The 15,954-nt window shown below is 35.2% G+C and overlaps 1 long non-coding RNA gene across 2 annotated transcripts; it reads right to left on the bottom strand.

Moving 5' to 3' along the window:
- Positions 1–4,722: 4,722 nt before the first annotated feature.
- Positions 4,723–15,305, bottom strand: LOC143248322 (uncharacterized). Of its 2 annotated transcripts, XR_013026905.1 has the most exons (5): positions 15,029–15,305; positions 7,599–7,702; positions 6,736–6,862; positions 6,325–6,499; positions 4,723–5,036 (listed from the first exon to the last, which is right to left on the bottom strand). It is a non-coding gene; the product is annotated as an uncharacterized LOC143248322 (long non-coding RNA). The 2 variants fall into 2 exon arrangements; XR_013026906.1 differs by lacking the exon at positions 6,736–6,862.
- Between the last annotated feature and the right edge of the window lie 649 nt (positions 15,306–15,954).

The raw sequence follows: 15,954 nt of genomic DNA, 5'->3' as shown, positions 1-15,954 counted from the left end.
AGCCCGTAGTGCCAGATATGTTTCAAAGTTGGTCTATGGAACTTGTTTACAATTACATTAACAACATATTTTTCATTAAAGTTGACACAGAACATCCAAATATGTGCTAAATGTGATCTATGGGATTTGAAACCAGACTTGTTTTTGGTTATGTTGATGATATATTGTTACAGTTGGTTGTATTGACTCACAGCATCCAAGGAGAAGCTGCAGGTGGTCGATAGGTTTTGAAACCAGACTCTTTTATGGTTATGTCGACAATATAGTGTAAGTTACAGTTAGTTATGTTGACACATAGCACTCAAGGATAAGCTGAAGGTGGTCTGTAGGATTTGAAATCAGTTTTTTATGGTTTTGTTAATAATATATTGTGAGTTACACTTGGTTATGTTGGCAAACAACATTCAACTATGTGCTAAAGGTGGTCTATGGAATTTGTATCTATATTTTTTACCATGTATGGTGTTTCTTGTTTCTAAATATTCCTGACAGCGTAATAACAAATTATCCTGCATCAGTACAAAGTGTGATTTAATTGTGTGTATAGTATTTTACATGAGTGAATCTAGTGTCACATTAATACATCTTCATATGACAAATTTCTTGAACTAAACCACAGTAACATTTCCACTTCTATTTGTGCTATATATTCTCATTCCATAACTGAACAGTGAAGCTGAATTTCCTAATGAACATAATACATAGCTAACTGGAAAATAAGAAAGGTATATATGGCATAAAACCCATATCTCTCTCAAAACTTAGAGATGATTTCCTAAAGAATTTGTTTATTTTTAATGTTATGCAAAGCTACACGAGAGTCCCCAATTTAGCACTATAAGACAAATAGGGAAGGCAGCTAGTCATCACCACTAACTGCCAACTCTTGGGCTACTCTTTTACCAATTAATAGTCGGATCAATTGTCACATTATAATGCCTCCACAGCTGAAAGGGCAAGCATGGTTGGTGTTCCAATGTACAACCCTCACTTACAAGATGAGTGCCTTAGACACCTACCTGTACCAGGTCTTCCGAAAGAAAGCCAAGAACTGAAGCTAAAGATAAGGAAAGTAAACCAGAGAATAATAAATCTAAAAAGAAAAAGATTATTGTTTGTTTTCTTCCAGATAAATATATCATATCTGTGTACAGGTTTACATATGCACCTGAAAATGGCATTGCAACTTCAAAACATATGCAGCCAGTATTTTAATGGTTATATACTGACCTGGATTAAAATGTAAATATAATCCAAAACCTAACAGCAATAACTAAATATTACAAACTGTAAAACAATCTAAGAAGAGTAAAAAGTTTAAAAAGAATAAAATAATAAAGTTAGAAATAATAAAAGGTTCAAAAAAGGAAAAATAACATTAGAAGAGTAAAAACTATGGATTAAAAACAAGAAAATAATCTATAAATAATATGATATTTTCTTCCATTTTGAAAATATATTTTGGAATGAATAAAGCTGTTGTTTAATATTTGAAGAAAATATTATGGAAACAGTAAAACTGTAGTCTAAAATTAGAGAAATAGATTTTAAAGACAGTTTGGCCATAATCTAAAATTTTAAAAAGGATTATGATATGTGTTAAGAATAGTAAATCTGTAATTTGTGATCTTTAATGAAACATCTTGAAAACAGTCAATGGACAGTTACTAACTGGGTAACTACTTGTACGAAACTCTTTCATTTCAGTCTTACACAAAATATATAAGAATGTGACTGTAACTGAACCCATCTCAAACGTATGAGGAACTTCAAGTTTTGGAGCATTAAGACACGTATCAGTAATAATCATTATCATGATAGCAATAACAACAGCAAAGTCACTGATGACTGCTCTTATCTGTAAAAATTCCAATAAAGAGAATATAAGCTTTTTTTCACAAAGTTAAATAAAACAGTATTTATCTTTAAAGCATGAAATCTTTTGACTGATGTAATTTCTACAAAAAACAAGGAGAAAGAGAAAAGAAGAAGTCCAATGTTGTTAAAAGAATAATACAAGTTTGGTAAAAACAAATACTTCATTTTGAAGAATAGTAACTAGTATAAAAAACAAAGTTCATTAATTTTATAGAATAATCTTATTTTGAAATAAACACCATCACTGCATTAATAACTTTGTTCCATGTTAAAATCTGATGTGAATGTTACTTCATAAAGTAGTACCATATGTTACTATCATTATGTTGACATAATAACAGTATCTATACAAAGAAAAATTAGAAAAATCTCATTACCCTCTTCTATAACATTGCAGTAATTTACTCAAATACTCTGTAGGAAAACACTTTGCCCACCACCCCTGTGGCTGGAAACCAGGTGTGGTAGGGACTCCCAAGCTCCACTAGTAGAATACAGGGATAATGTGCACTGGGAAGTCCAGAGGAGTAGTGCAATATGTGAACCACTTTTGCGAAATTTTTAAAAGCAAATCAACCTCGATTCATTTATTATGATGATCAACAGGTATGGAGAGGATTCTTTTTAGCATTGCCCATGATAGTTCCCAAGTGGTAGTCCAGCATAAAGTGCTAATACTATCTGGAAAGCTCCTAGATGATCTAATGGAACATCTCATTTGTACAGAGCCTGCTGCAATGAGGATTAATAAGTACAGTTAACTTGGTTACTTGTATAGAAGTTGATGGATAAAAATACATCTGTCTGAGCAATAGTTGCCACAAAGTGAGCTACAGTGAAAAAAATAGGTAATGGACCCAGGAAGATAAAGAAGCAAAAGGAAGAGAAAAAATATCATTCACCCATCCTTATAATCTAGCAAATGTAGTCAAAACGGCTGTAAGGGGTAGGCAAAATTGTCAAAAATTCCAAATCATGTAAATAATGCAAGGTAAAAGTATTGAGAGAAGTCCACATACCAGTCTGCATGATGTCCTCTAAAAGACGTTTAATCAGACGGCTAAAAAAATGTGATTTATCCTCAAAGTAATTGAGGATAAATCTTGGGAAACTGAAAACTACAAAATTAAGTGTTGATTTCTCATGCTTCTAAAGAAGTTAGTGTGATCCACATAACACCTCAAGGCTCTGACAGGACAAAACAAATGATCTGAGTCTGGATCAGGTTTATACATGAAAAATAGCTAGCAAATGAATTTGCAAAAACGGATTTGTCTGTTTCCTTGAGTACCAAGAGTCATTGGAAGAAAATACCTGTCAGGAAATAGCTGGACAAAAGTGTCCACAACTCCAATCACTGATGCCTACATGCTAGCAGCAACAACAATTACTGTTAGGGAAGATTTGTACATAGTACATGAGGCTAAAGATTTGAATAGATGTTGAGATAAAGCATGTAATATCACCTTAATATCTCAGTTTGGTAATGAAAAAGGGTGTTTGGGATAAAGAGCTCTTAATGATCCGAGAAGGCCAGATAATACTGGACGTTTAAATACTTTCTAATGTTTAGTATATAAAAGAGTAGTCAATAAAGCTGCCTTAGATAAAGTGATACTAGATGAAGCTAGACCTTTGTCAAAGAGCCAGGTTTAAAATGAGACATAGTGAATACATTTGGGCAGAGCAAGTTCAATTTCCTCATGAGATAACATTGGCAGTAAGTGTGCCATTTTCATTGATAAATAGCCATTGTAGATCCACAGATAGATTGAGACAAATACAAAACAACTTTACAATTTAAACCCTGATGCAAAGGACAGCATAATTTCCATGCATGAAGTCTGAGCTTAGTAATGCCAGATAAGGGCAGCCTCAACAGACACAGCCATAGAGGAAGTGACAGAGCCAGACATTCTTGAAGATTCTTGTAGAAGAAGGAACCACGTTTGGGTCAGCCAACCTGGTGCTACCAACAGTACTCAATAAGTAGTGGATCAAATTATAGCCAGAACTCTGGGTAACAGATAACCTGGGGAAAAGGCATAGAGATGCAATGCTGCTCAATTTCGACTAAATCCATCTATCAAAAAAGCCCGAGGATGAAGTACTGGAAACCAAAATGCCTGTAGTTGAGAGTTCTATTGAGTAGCAAATGAGTTAATAATCAAAGTCTCAAACTGAGAGAAAGTCCACCAGAAAATCTCACAATGGAGCATCCATTCAACTGGGCTAAGAAAGTTGACCTGCTATTAAATTCATCGTCCCTGGAATATGGCAAACTAGGAGTCTGACTGAATAGGAGTGAGCTCAGTGGAGAATACCCAAAGTTCAAAACAGCAACAAATCTTCAAGACCACTGTATAAATGTCAGAATGAATCACAGTAACTTTCCCCTTCAACAGATCAAGACCTTGAACCATTGCTTGTTGAACAGCAAAAAGTTATAGAATATTGAGATTGAAGGAAGATTTATTTCCATCCATAAAATCTGAAATTTCTAACTACCAATATACACACTCAATTCCCGAAAGGAGGTATCTGTGAAAAGATAAATATCGGGATGAGCAGGGTGGTACAGGAACACCAACAGCAGTGTTGGTCTAGTCTAAATACCACTCAAGATCTGAGATGATATTAATGGTTGTAGTACAAGATCCATTGATTGCTCAGGTAGATGAAGGTTGTTACAGAGAAATATCACCATGGGTAACTGAGTGAGGTATAAAAGACTGAAGAAAGTGAGAAAAATCAAACTAATGCTTTGATGGGCAAAGAGAAACCCTGACAGTCAAGTGCCAGTAGAAGTAAGTATGTTTTGGAAACCAAACTATTACACAACCATTAAAGTTTAACTTGACAGTATAAAAATACTTTTATTATACCATACACACATAAATGAGCTGTACAACTTTTTAACCATAATGAACAAATCTTGCAGAATCTAAATTATTTACAAAACTTACAACAAAGAAACAACAAATATCAATTCAAAACACACACACACAAAAAGTACAAAACATACCTACAAAATTAAAAAAACTATTTTTTCAAATACCACACTGGTCCTGTACTTTCAAGAATGTTCAATGGCTTCCCAATAAATAACCCATACAATAGCCCATTGATAGCTCCAGACAGCAAAATCTCCATGGCAGCTTGAGAAAGAAAAAGTATTGCTATGTTTAAGACAAACAACTTATATAAATCACAAGTAGCACAAGATAGTTTTCAATAAACTTTGAGGAAGGTAAAAATGAAATATTCCTTATGTTAGTTGGTGTTTTGTTTAATCAAATATTGTCTAGATTAGATAAATGAAAAAAAATATCTTTCAAATAAAGGATAAATTCAGAAATAAATGTTCCATATAATCCAAACAATAAGATGATGCATACACACAATTTCATTTTAATACAATTCTAATTATTTCTTTATGAAACTAAACATTCTCGGGGCAAGTTAATCATAAACATACAAACTAAAAACCAAACAGTTACACACTGACACAAATAAATAATTTTTGTAAGTATCCCTTCAGTCATTATAAATACATGTAAAAGTTTTGTCACAAACACATTTAATTACATTAATTTCTCTAAAACTTTAGTTTGAAAGCAAGCTTAAAGAATTCCATAAACAATCAGCCATGCCCACAACATGAGCAATTTTCCAACACAACTACAGAACTCTATAGATTGTACTAACTGAATAACAACTTCCTACAACATTTAGTAACAGAAAAATTACATGAAAAATTTAAGTTTATGAAGTAGTTGAACTAACCTACAGTACAAACTGTTTATTCACACATTTAAACTAATAGACAGCTTGAAATTGTTCATTATACAAATAACTGAACAAACAACTTAACCTATTTCATGGCACAACTAAAGTATCAAACAGTCTGAGCAATTTGAGTGTGACTATTTTGTAACACTAGACAACTATCCTACATCTTACAGTCGTTCATTATGCAACTTACACTATTTTGCAGTGAAAATATCAGTGTGATCTATCTTGTAACACAACTATCAGATGATTTAAAATGTTCCATAACTCAGTTAATCCATCTCATAATTTAAAGTGTTTCACACCATATCTTACATGTTTCATAACTCTCAGAACAATATAAACTATTTCATAATGAACCTATTTGACAGCTTCACTATTTTATTAACAACTACCAAGCACCTTGAGCAATTACAAAACAGAAATATCACACAGTTGAGCTATTATATAATACTACTATTTGAAAAACATAAGCTATTTCATAAAAGAACTATACCTTGTTATGTAAAAATTCAAGTTAAGACAGCTTGTGTTGCTATTCAATAAAAGTATCAGATAAATTGACCTTGTTCATAACACAATTGAGTTGTCATACATCTCAAATAAACTATTTCATAGGGTGATAAAGCTATCAAATAATTTGGTGTATCTCACCAGATGGGAATCTGTTGCTTCTCCCAATAAGCCACCAAAAATGATAATTGGAGCAATACAAGCAAGGTACAAAAAGAAAACAGAAGCTACAGTCTGAAGAGCTAGAGCATCCTTGAAATCACTCAAATACCAGAATTTCTTTCATTTAATGTTGTTGATCAAGTCACCAAATAACCTGAAAAGGATTAATGAGAACACATTTTAATATTAAACAAAATGTGAAAAAAATAATTGATTCTTATGGTATATAATGGTTATATTAAGCTCTTTGATATACTATCTTCTGATAAAAAGTTGTTTGATTTGTCACTAACTTTTGCACAAATCTGTTTGCAGGTTATTCATAATAACAATTCCTAATTTTAAAGTGATAATTTCTAGAGTGGAAACAGCTATTTAAATATCACTCACCACCAACTCTTGGGATATTCTTTCCCAATCAATAAGAGGATTGACTTTCACTTTAAAAAAAAAAGCAAGCATATTTGGTGAAGTGTTTCATCCCCATGCCATTCCCTTGACCATGAGCCCTTCCAACCTTATGGAAAAAAAAATTAATTTTTTCCTTTTACCTTTTATTATTTAGAAAATTCTTAAAATAACTGCCGATTTTTATTACACAAGATAGTAAAATTATTACCTCCTCATGGCTAGCATTCTAACAAAAACTTTTTATTCATAGTTCATTCTTTAAGAGTAATTTTTCTGAAAACAGTGTTCAAGGTTCTTATCTGTCTTTCTTTTTCTCATCCAATAAAAGTTTGATACAGAAACAATTTCAACATTTCAACATTACATTACTTTGATTTTTGTTCAAATGATATTTTAATGATAAGCATAAGGAGGTCACAAAATGATGACTGAGTGGAATGTTTATTGATATAACTGTGAGAAAGAGAGAGAAGCAGCTGAAACACAGAGATCTAAAATGGTGGAATAATTATTTCTTAATATGTGGTATTCCCCTCAACATGCAACACTACATATTCCAGGTTTCCACATTCCTCAGCTCTTACAGCTACATCAGATTCTCCATTATCATCTCTCTCATGACCTTCCAACAGTGACAAGAAAAGGTCTTCACCTGTAGAATAAATTACCATCTCCAAACTATACAACTGGATGAAGTTAATTACATTAACCAAAAAGAATACCTCATATTGGTACAGCATTCTTTCTCTCCTTATAAAAAAGAAAGGTAAAATAAAGCTTACATTTATACATGAAACCTACAGCTTTTACAGTTTAAACATAAAGGTTGCTGGTATAGCTACCTTTCGGTTCTTTTTAGTCCACTTTCTTCATGTAATATTTCTTCTTCCTCTTCTGGTTCAATGGAAGGTTCTTTATCTGTTTCTATACACTTTTTTCTTCCCTCCTAAATAAGATAAATTTCAATAAAAATCACAATTTTATCACTCTCATCATGTTACTAGCCCACTCCTTTCAATTCAAATATCTTTACACTACAGATTTTCATTATCAAAGAAACTTATTCATTTCTAATTTTTTTATAAATTTACATCAAACCATGAAACATAAGACATCTACTTTCATTATGAATCCATTTATGATGTATATAAAGTGTGTTATTATGTTCATTCACCTACTTAATGTCTCTTTCTTCTTCTGGAGACAGTTAAACAATCTCCAAAGCTTATACTATTTTGTCCTTTTATATCCATTCATTTTCAGCATTGGCAACATTTGTTGTACTCCAAAGAAGTTTAACATTAGTTGCTTTATGGAATGCTCATCATTTGTATTTATGAATGCTTCACTTAGTTTCTGCTTCTGTGATGAGTTAAAATTATTAGCAGAATACTAAAATAGCAAGCTCAGACGTTCAAGAAGCAACTATAACACACCAAAGAACATCACTTGCACATTTGTGAGCTATACAACCTCTTAAACATATATTCATTCATTGGTTTCAGGCTCAACAGTGGGTGGTATTTCTGCAGAGATAAGTTCACATTTTGTTAAAAAAAAACTGGTTGGCAACTTCCATTATAAGTTCACCTTTAAAATACCAATACATGATATTCAAATAGATTTGATTGCTCAGTGAATAAATAATAGGGTCAAACTGAAATCTGAGATGTTGCTCTTCACTCAAATATTGCTTGTAACCATTCTATATAAACAATTTGAACTATTAGAAACTATTGTCTGTTACAGAGCAAAGATGAGGAAGCTCCTGACCCATCCAGAGAACACTTGAAGCTCAATTTGATCACTAATGGCATTTTTATGCAAGGCAAAGCCCAGTATTATTTGAACTAGACATCATACCTACGAATGCATCTTGACTACTCAATCTGCATGAGCTAGTGGCTAAACTCAACTCAGAATCTACTTGTTCAAAACATTTGGAATTTCTTCAGCCCTTGATGCAGAAGTTGTGTTCAAAATTTCTCGTTGTTGTTTTTTTACAGAGGCTATTAGAAATTCAGTGACCTGGAAAGCCCCAGTAAAAACAGTATTCATCCTTCATGCTATCGACATCTTCTTAAGGGAATTTGTTGTGTTTTTGTGATGCAGCCATGGTAATTGAGCCTGGAAAGCTATGTTATTCAACAGAGAATTGTGATGATTGCATCACAACATTTGTGTTTACTGTGGCTTTGGAGTTGTTGGTCAAATTTTTGTTGAGCCATGAGACCATCACAGACTTGAAAATTTTCAGAGCTGAATCTATCACAAAACAATAAACTTAATTCCAAGATGAAATGGTCCTGAGATCTATGTGATAAAACTTGGTTTCACTCAGTAGCCCTCCAAGAATATTAGAATGAGAATCACCTTATGTCCAATCGATCACATGTTTGAGAAAGATGTTTTTGCAATCTTCTCGGAACATTCACACAAACCAAATTCTTGCAAGGCTTTTTTCACTTTTGTTAAGTGATAGTAATTAATCATTCAAATATCTGAAGGTACAGATTTAAAAATAAAGTTTTAAAAACTACCATAACAATTAATATTTATTAACAATAATCAATGTAGGAAAAAGAAATGTAAAATATAAACACAAACAAGTTAGAGTAGGAAGCTGCATCAGCATGCAGACTGAAAAAGGAACATGTAGAAAATAATTCCATTCTGAAAAGTGAACAGTAAGAATCTGTTTGAGTGTAGTCAAACACAAAGCTACATAATGGACTGTTTGTGGTGTACTCAATACAGGTATTGAAATCAGACTTTGGCACTATAAGTCTGCATACTTAACATTGCACAAACAGGAGGGAAACAGAGAGGATACACAGCTAAAAAGTTGTGTATTCTATTCTATTTTTACTTCTTAACTATGAAATTAGACCTTCGTATACAAAAGAATAATTTTGTATTCAAACACTTTCATATAAAGGAGCAAGCTACTTCTTGCTCCCGGCATAGGAAATTCAATACATTATGTTTCTTATTAGTGGCTGCAAGTTTTTCTAAGACACTACTGTTTCTTTACAATAATTTGAAATGTGCAAGATATGAAACAAGGAAGTTGCTTTTCCTACCACTGATTGTTTTACTGTTAGATAAAGATGACTGTTATTTTAAGTATAATATGATAGTATTATTTAGTTTGTATTGTGCAAGCTTTAAAGTAACTTATTTTTAAAAAATAGTTATGGGAAATTTTATTACGTAGCTGTTTGCATAGTTCAATTGTTGTGAACTGACGTCAAGTATTCAAACCTTTTGAATTTTTCTCTTAATTTAAGTAAATATTTTAATTTTATAAAATCTCGTAGTTTGTAGAAAGTTCTAAGCCTCCGTTGGGCAATATATATATATATATAGGCAACCCTGGCCGTATGGCCCCTGGTAGGGTTCAGGGTGGTGGAGTCTCCTGAAGCTCACTGATTTTAATCACATTGATAACCCATTCTGAGGCCCTGTTAGCAGTTCTTCTTCTAGTGGGGACTATCAAAAAAAATAAATAAATCGATTTTCTCTTTCTGTGCCTTCCGGTATGACTTAAATTAATCTTAAATTACTGTGTTTAACTTTGCTACTTTCAATTCTGCAACATCAACTATCATTAGCAGGTCCTTACAAGGAAATTTTCTAAATAGAGACTTAACAAATCTCATTGAGATATTCTGATGCTGATGCTAACCTAAATTTAATGAAGTAAATTGTGTTTCGATGCGATGACGCAAGGTTTGTTGTCAAGGGACTAGGGACGTTTCAAAAATCGAAATAGAGCTAGCTTTAGTATCTCAGAAAAATTATATACATGAATGACACGTTACTTCATCAATGCATAGCTATATTAATGATCTTTTAAAATGGAAATATAAATGAATAATGCCACAGTTACTCTACTGGCCTATTCACCTTTATATATCAAATCTCATATGAAAACTGATATCATAATTTTACTGACCTCATTATCATATCGCAAAAGTATAAACTGATGTACGTCGATGGATAGAAATACAAATCACTTTTACCAAGGAAGAGTAAAATTACCGTATGTGATCTAATGATGGGAACAACATCAGCAAAGTCGTGTTCCGTGAATACACCGAGCTTCACCTTCCTTCTGTCATTCTTTTGTACAAAGTCATTGGCAATAGAAACGAGGTCTAACGATGCTGTGCGTTCCTTGTGAATGTGGAGAACTGCCAAACTATTAAAACGAGATTAGTTCATTGTTGATCGTAGCCATGTCTTGAGCCTTCTGGCCGTCGAGAAGCTCCTTTCTCCTACAGCATTAGTTGATGGGTTAACAAGCAGGAGTTTGACTAGAATTATCACTTCCGAGATTTCTTTGAGGTACATTCAGCTGCTTCACGGCCAGATAAATGTCGTTAAAGCATTCAAAGCGACGATCTTCAGGGTCACCGCGTAACAGTCCATTGAGGAGAGATAGTTGTGCCTTGAGAGAAAGGATGTCCAGATCATCACCGTATTTGTCCGCCAAGTACTTCAGCTCATAAGAAGTATCCTCTTCTCGAAGAAATTTCAAGAGGAGATCTTCCATATATCGATACGCCTGGAAGCCTGGCTGATCAAAACAACGGTTGATTGCGTTAAAGGCAAGGTCAAGAACCTCAAAGTACTGCCTTCTGTAGAATTCCTTGCGAGACGACGGAAACGATGGCTCACCAGTTCCTACCTCAAAACGCTTGGGCGCTCTCTTCTGTCTTGGGATTTGAGGTTCGAAAATGTTGAGCTCCATTGCCTTTCAGTGCACTTCTTCATATATCTTGTCAAAATTACCATCATTTCACACTTTATCAAGAACACCTGCTACCAGTTTTGCATTTTGTTGCCCCTGTGCCGCAGACATGCAGGTCTTCTGCAATGTTTTTGACAAATTGTCCGTCAAAGAGTACACGGCGACACCAAGATGAAGAGCGAAGAAGTATTCAAATTTCTCTATTTGGAATCTGACACCTATTAGTCGTGCCCTCATTTCAGAGTCTAGATGATCTTCCAGACAAACGTCCCACTCCAAGAGAAGCGCTTTGTGGTTGGCAATGATGCGATCGAAGCTTTGGCCGCGAACTGTCCAGCGAGTTGGGCAAATCACCTTTAGACCTGCTGTTTCTAGGTTGATGTTAGCTTTTATTTTTTCGAGCAGACCTTGACGCTTTGGTGGAAATTTTATAAGCTTGCAGATTTTCTATGTGATATCTAAGGTATTAGCTAACAACTTAGACCATTTTGTAACGTCACATACTGCCAAATTTAAGGCATGCCCATGGCAATGTGTATAGTGTGCCTTAGAAGTATCTTTGAGAATTTGTTCAGCAACACCTCTTCTTGATCCAGCCAGAGGACCTCCGGCATCGTGGCACTGCCCCCGACAGTTGGCCAGGGTCAAGTTCATCCGAATTATCGCGTCCTTGATGGCCAATACGATGGTATCTGCCTTTATGGTGGGGATTTCATAAAATCCGATGAAGTCCTCGTGGGGTTCCAGATTGTCATCAATCCATCGAATACATATTGTAAGCTTTTCCTTGTTTGCATCGTCAGTGCATTCATCGGCAAGGATGGAGAAATAACGACCGTTTCTGATACAAGACGCCACATCTCGCAACACCTGCAATGCCATTACCTCTAATATTTCATTCTGAACATCATGTGTAACATACTTGTTGGTTTTTTTCTTAAGCCATTCTATCATTTTAGAATTGTTTTTTGCCCTGAGGTAATAAAGTTGTATGAAGTTCGATTCTTCATCGCTGTATCCTTGCAAAGCCAGTTCCTGTCTAGCCAAGAACTGTATGTTCTTGATGATCTTGGCCATGTTGCTCCTAGATTCTTTCTTCTCTTCTCCCAATGTCATGTCCAACATTTCGCCAATGTCAGAACATGTTTTGGGAAGAACCATTACATTTTCTACTGCCATTTTATGGCACTGCGACATTTGGTGATCTCGAAACTTTTCCCTTGCCTTCTTCCAGTTTGAAAAGCCATCTCGGAGGAAAGCCGATTCCTTGTACTTTGCATTGAGTTTCTGCTCTTTTTCTGCCAGTAAGCAGGTGTGACAAAGAACCGTATCTGAAAATCTATGTAGTGTAACCAAGGAAATTCTTCGTACCATGACGGTTGAAATGATCGTTTGAATTGCTTGCATTCCCTTTTGGGGTACTGGAAATTTTGTGGTTGATTTGGTTTTGACGGGATTATCAATTCCGCCTGTAAACTGTCATCCATACTTGCTTTGCTACCTACAGAAGAATGGATGCCTTCTGAAGCTGTCGATAGACCAACAGTTTCTACTGACAATCCGCTTTGCTGAACCTCTGCTGCTGTGTAGTTTGTTCACATTTCCCTTGTTTAACAGGCAGCTTGGGACCACAGAACTTTTCCATCGATGACTGTATTTTTCTTTTTCTGGGAATATGAAAAGAAATGACTGTAGGACGTTTCCCTATTCTAATCGCCCTATTTTTTCATTTGGGTCATTTTTGGCAGAAAGGGTACCCATTATTAGGGATTTTTAAGAAGAACAATTGACCAATTTTAAGGGTTTTTTTTTTATGGGGTACGTTCTACATTCACATACATTGTGGAATCATCCATGATGCGCAGGAAGTCATTACCCCATATAACGTACCCATCCAGGTCCACATGAAGCTACCTAGTCAGCTGATAACATACCCATCCCGCGCCGATCCGTACGAAGCTATCTAGTTAGCTGCGTGCGGCCGACCGCCCAGCGAGGGATCGGGGCCGTGCGCACACCCGTGATTTTTAAATGTTGCACTTGAAATTTAAAAATCATGCGTGTGCGCAACGTGTACACATCGAGCATGAGCGACAATAAGGGTGAGAATCGGTGCGAGAAATCCGGGCGAGAACTGTAAGAATATCATTTAGAGCGATAAACTTACCCATATTTAAGTCAAAATGGATTGGGGGGGAGCATATTCAAGGATTTACCGGCACAAATCATACCCCATGTTTACGGTTTTCTTTGGAAAAAAAAAGTAACCTATTAGAGCGGCATACACCCATTAGGAGAGTACCTCTCTACTCCCCTTCCGCCCGTGCAGTTAGAACGCACACATGAATGTGGCCACGTGGCGGATACGGCAGCTGCACACTGCTGAATCTAAAATATCTTCCGACCATGTGATGGGTGGATACAATCACTGAATCTATTACCAGTGGCAAAATTAACCATGTTTAACTGAGCAGACACAAAATGTTCAAGTTTTCCATGTATAAGGACTAGGTTTCCGGTTATCAAAAAGTTTACAGGACTGTGGACATAGGCTGATTATTAAACATGGAACTTGATTAAGGCCAGACGAAACACATGGAATTTCAGTAATATGTTTCAAATCAAATGACTTTGTGTTGTGTTTTCACTTCATTACACTAAGCTGTGCGTAAAGCTGTATGCCTGTACATAGATTTATGAATGCAGTTCATATTCTTGGAATTCACAATGGTATGGCCTAGCGCGTTAAGGCGTGCGCTTCGTAATCTGAGGGTCGCGGGTTCGCGCCCGAGTCGCGCCAACATGCTCGCCCTCCCAGTCCGTGGGGGCGTTATAATGTTACAGTCAATCCCACTATTTGTTGGTAAAAGAGTAGCCCAAGAGTTGGCGGTGGGTGGTGATGACTAGCTGCCTTCCCTCTAGTCTTACACTGCTAAATTAGGGACGGCTAGCACAAATAGCCCTCGAGCAGCTTTGTGCGAAATTCCAAAAAAACAAAAACAAAACAAGGAATTCACAATGTTCTCGTTTCTTTAATTATCAAAGACTCGGCATTTTCTGGAAATCTTAACTGTAAAATTGTAATTACATTGGGGAAGGGTGGGTGGAACGGGATATTGAAAATTTAAACCAGTCTCACGTTCAGGTCTTGTTTCCATTTATGTTTTGAATATCAAATTCAGGGCTGCTACTCTAAACGTTTATTAATAATTTTTAATTAATAATTATAAATAATTACCTATATCCACATGGTTACTGATTTTTATTGAGTGGGATTGCCTTGAACATCATTCTCATTGGATTTGTTCAAATTTAACAAAAGTTAGAATTTAGAAAACCCCACACCCCTGCGAGTGTCCAAACTTGATTAAAACCATCCCGCGTGTCAAAGTTGTGCACAGTAGGCCTATTAAATGCTTAATTGCAAATAGATAGCCTACAACTTACAAGGCTACAATACATAACATAACTGCCCAAGAACAACCTGACAATTATTAATCTAAGTTTATTTTGTACCTCACTCTCCTGATCCTCACTGGTAGAAGAATGATCCATCTTGAGCTTAAATTCTGTATCAAGGCATCTGAGGGAAATTTTGGAGTCGTAATGAGACGCCTGGTAGGTTTTAGAATTAGTCTGAGCTAGCTTCGTGTGTAGTTTATCATGCACACATGTACGTTATGTGTATGCATACTGTGTTACGTTTTGTTTCGGTTCTTAGAATGCATATATTCGTGCGTGTTGTGATAGTTAGCTCGCCACCACGCACGCAAGGTCCACGAATGAAAAAACATCGTCACATTCTATTTGAAGTCACGCAACAATACGCGCGCACAGTTCCATGCAACACATACATGATTGACATAGTGTGTGTCTACATCTCTGTGAGATAACGGTCGTAATAAGCAATCAAATACAGGGCACGGTATGTAGTACAGATCCGTACGCGCGCCGTAAGCCTCGCTCGTTTATTATTTTTTTTTTTTATGTCGCGCACCTACGTCACCGCTCGTGTAGTCATGTAGGAATTTAAATAGGGTAAAACAAACGATATTGACACACTGTTGCATACCATATGTTCCCGACTACAACGATAAAAAATCAACATTTAGAAAAAATTAGAAATAAAACACAACATTCCAGTAAACAATAAATTTATTCAAAACCAGGTACAAAACTAAAGTCCATACAATGTAAAAACTACACTGACAAACACAACACCAACATAATTTATGAAAGAAAATGCATGACTTCTGTTTTGGAGAAACAAGCAGAAAAATAAAAACTAGATTCAAATAGCACAAAAAACACCTTCATACGTTTCTGAACACTGCAAATAAAAAAACAACACAACATAACTATAGAAAACACCCAGATACTATATAGAGAAACAAATATAAACAAACACAAAATCAAAGAATACCTATTTACATATGCAACAA

The sequence above is a fragment of the Tachypleus tridentatus genome, chromosome 4, assembly GCF_004210375.1.
Source record: "Tachypleus tridentatus isolate NWPU-2018 chromosome 4, ASM421037v1, whole genome shotgun sequence".
Classification (NCBI taxonomy): Eukaryota; Metazoa; Arthropoda; class Merostomata; order Xiphosura; family Limulidae; genus Tachypleus; species Tachypleus tridentatus.
The sequence above is the reverse complement of the archived record's forward strand: the minus strand, read 5'-3'. Positions and strand labels throughout refer to the sequence as shown.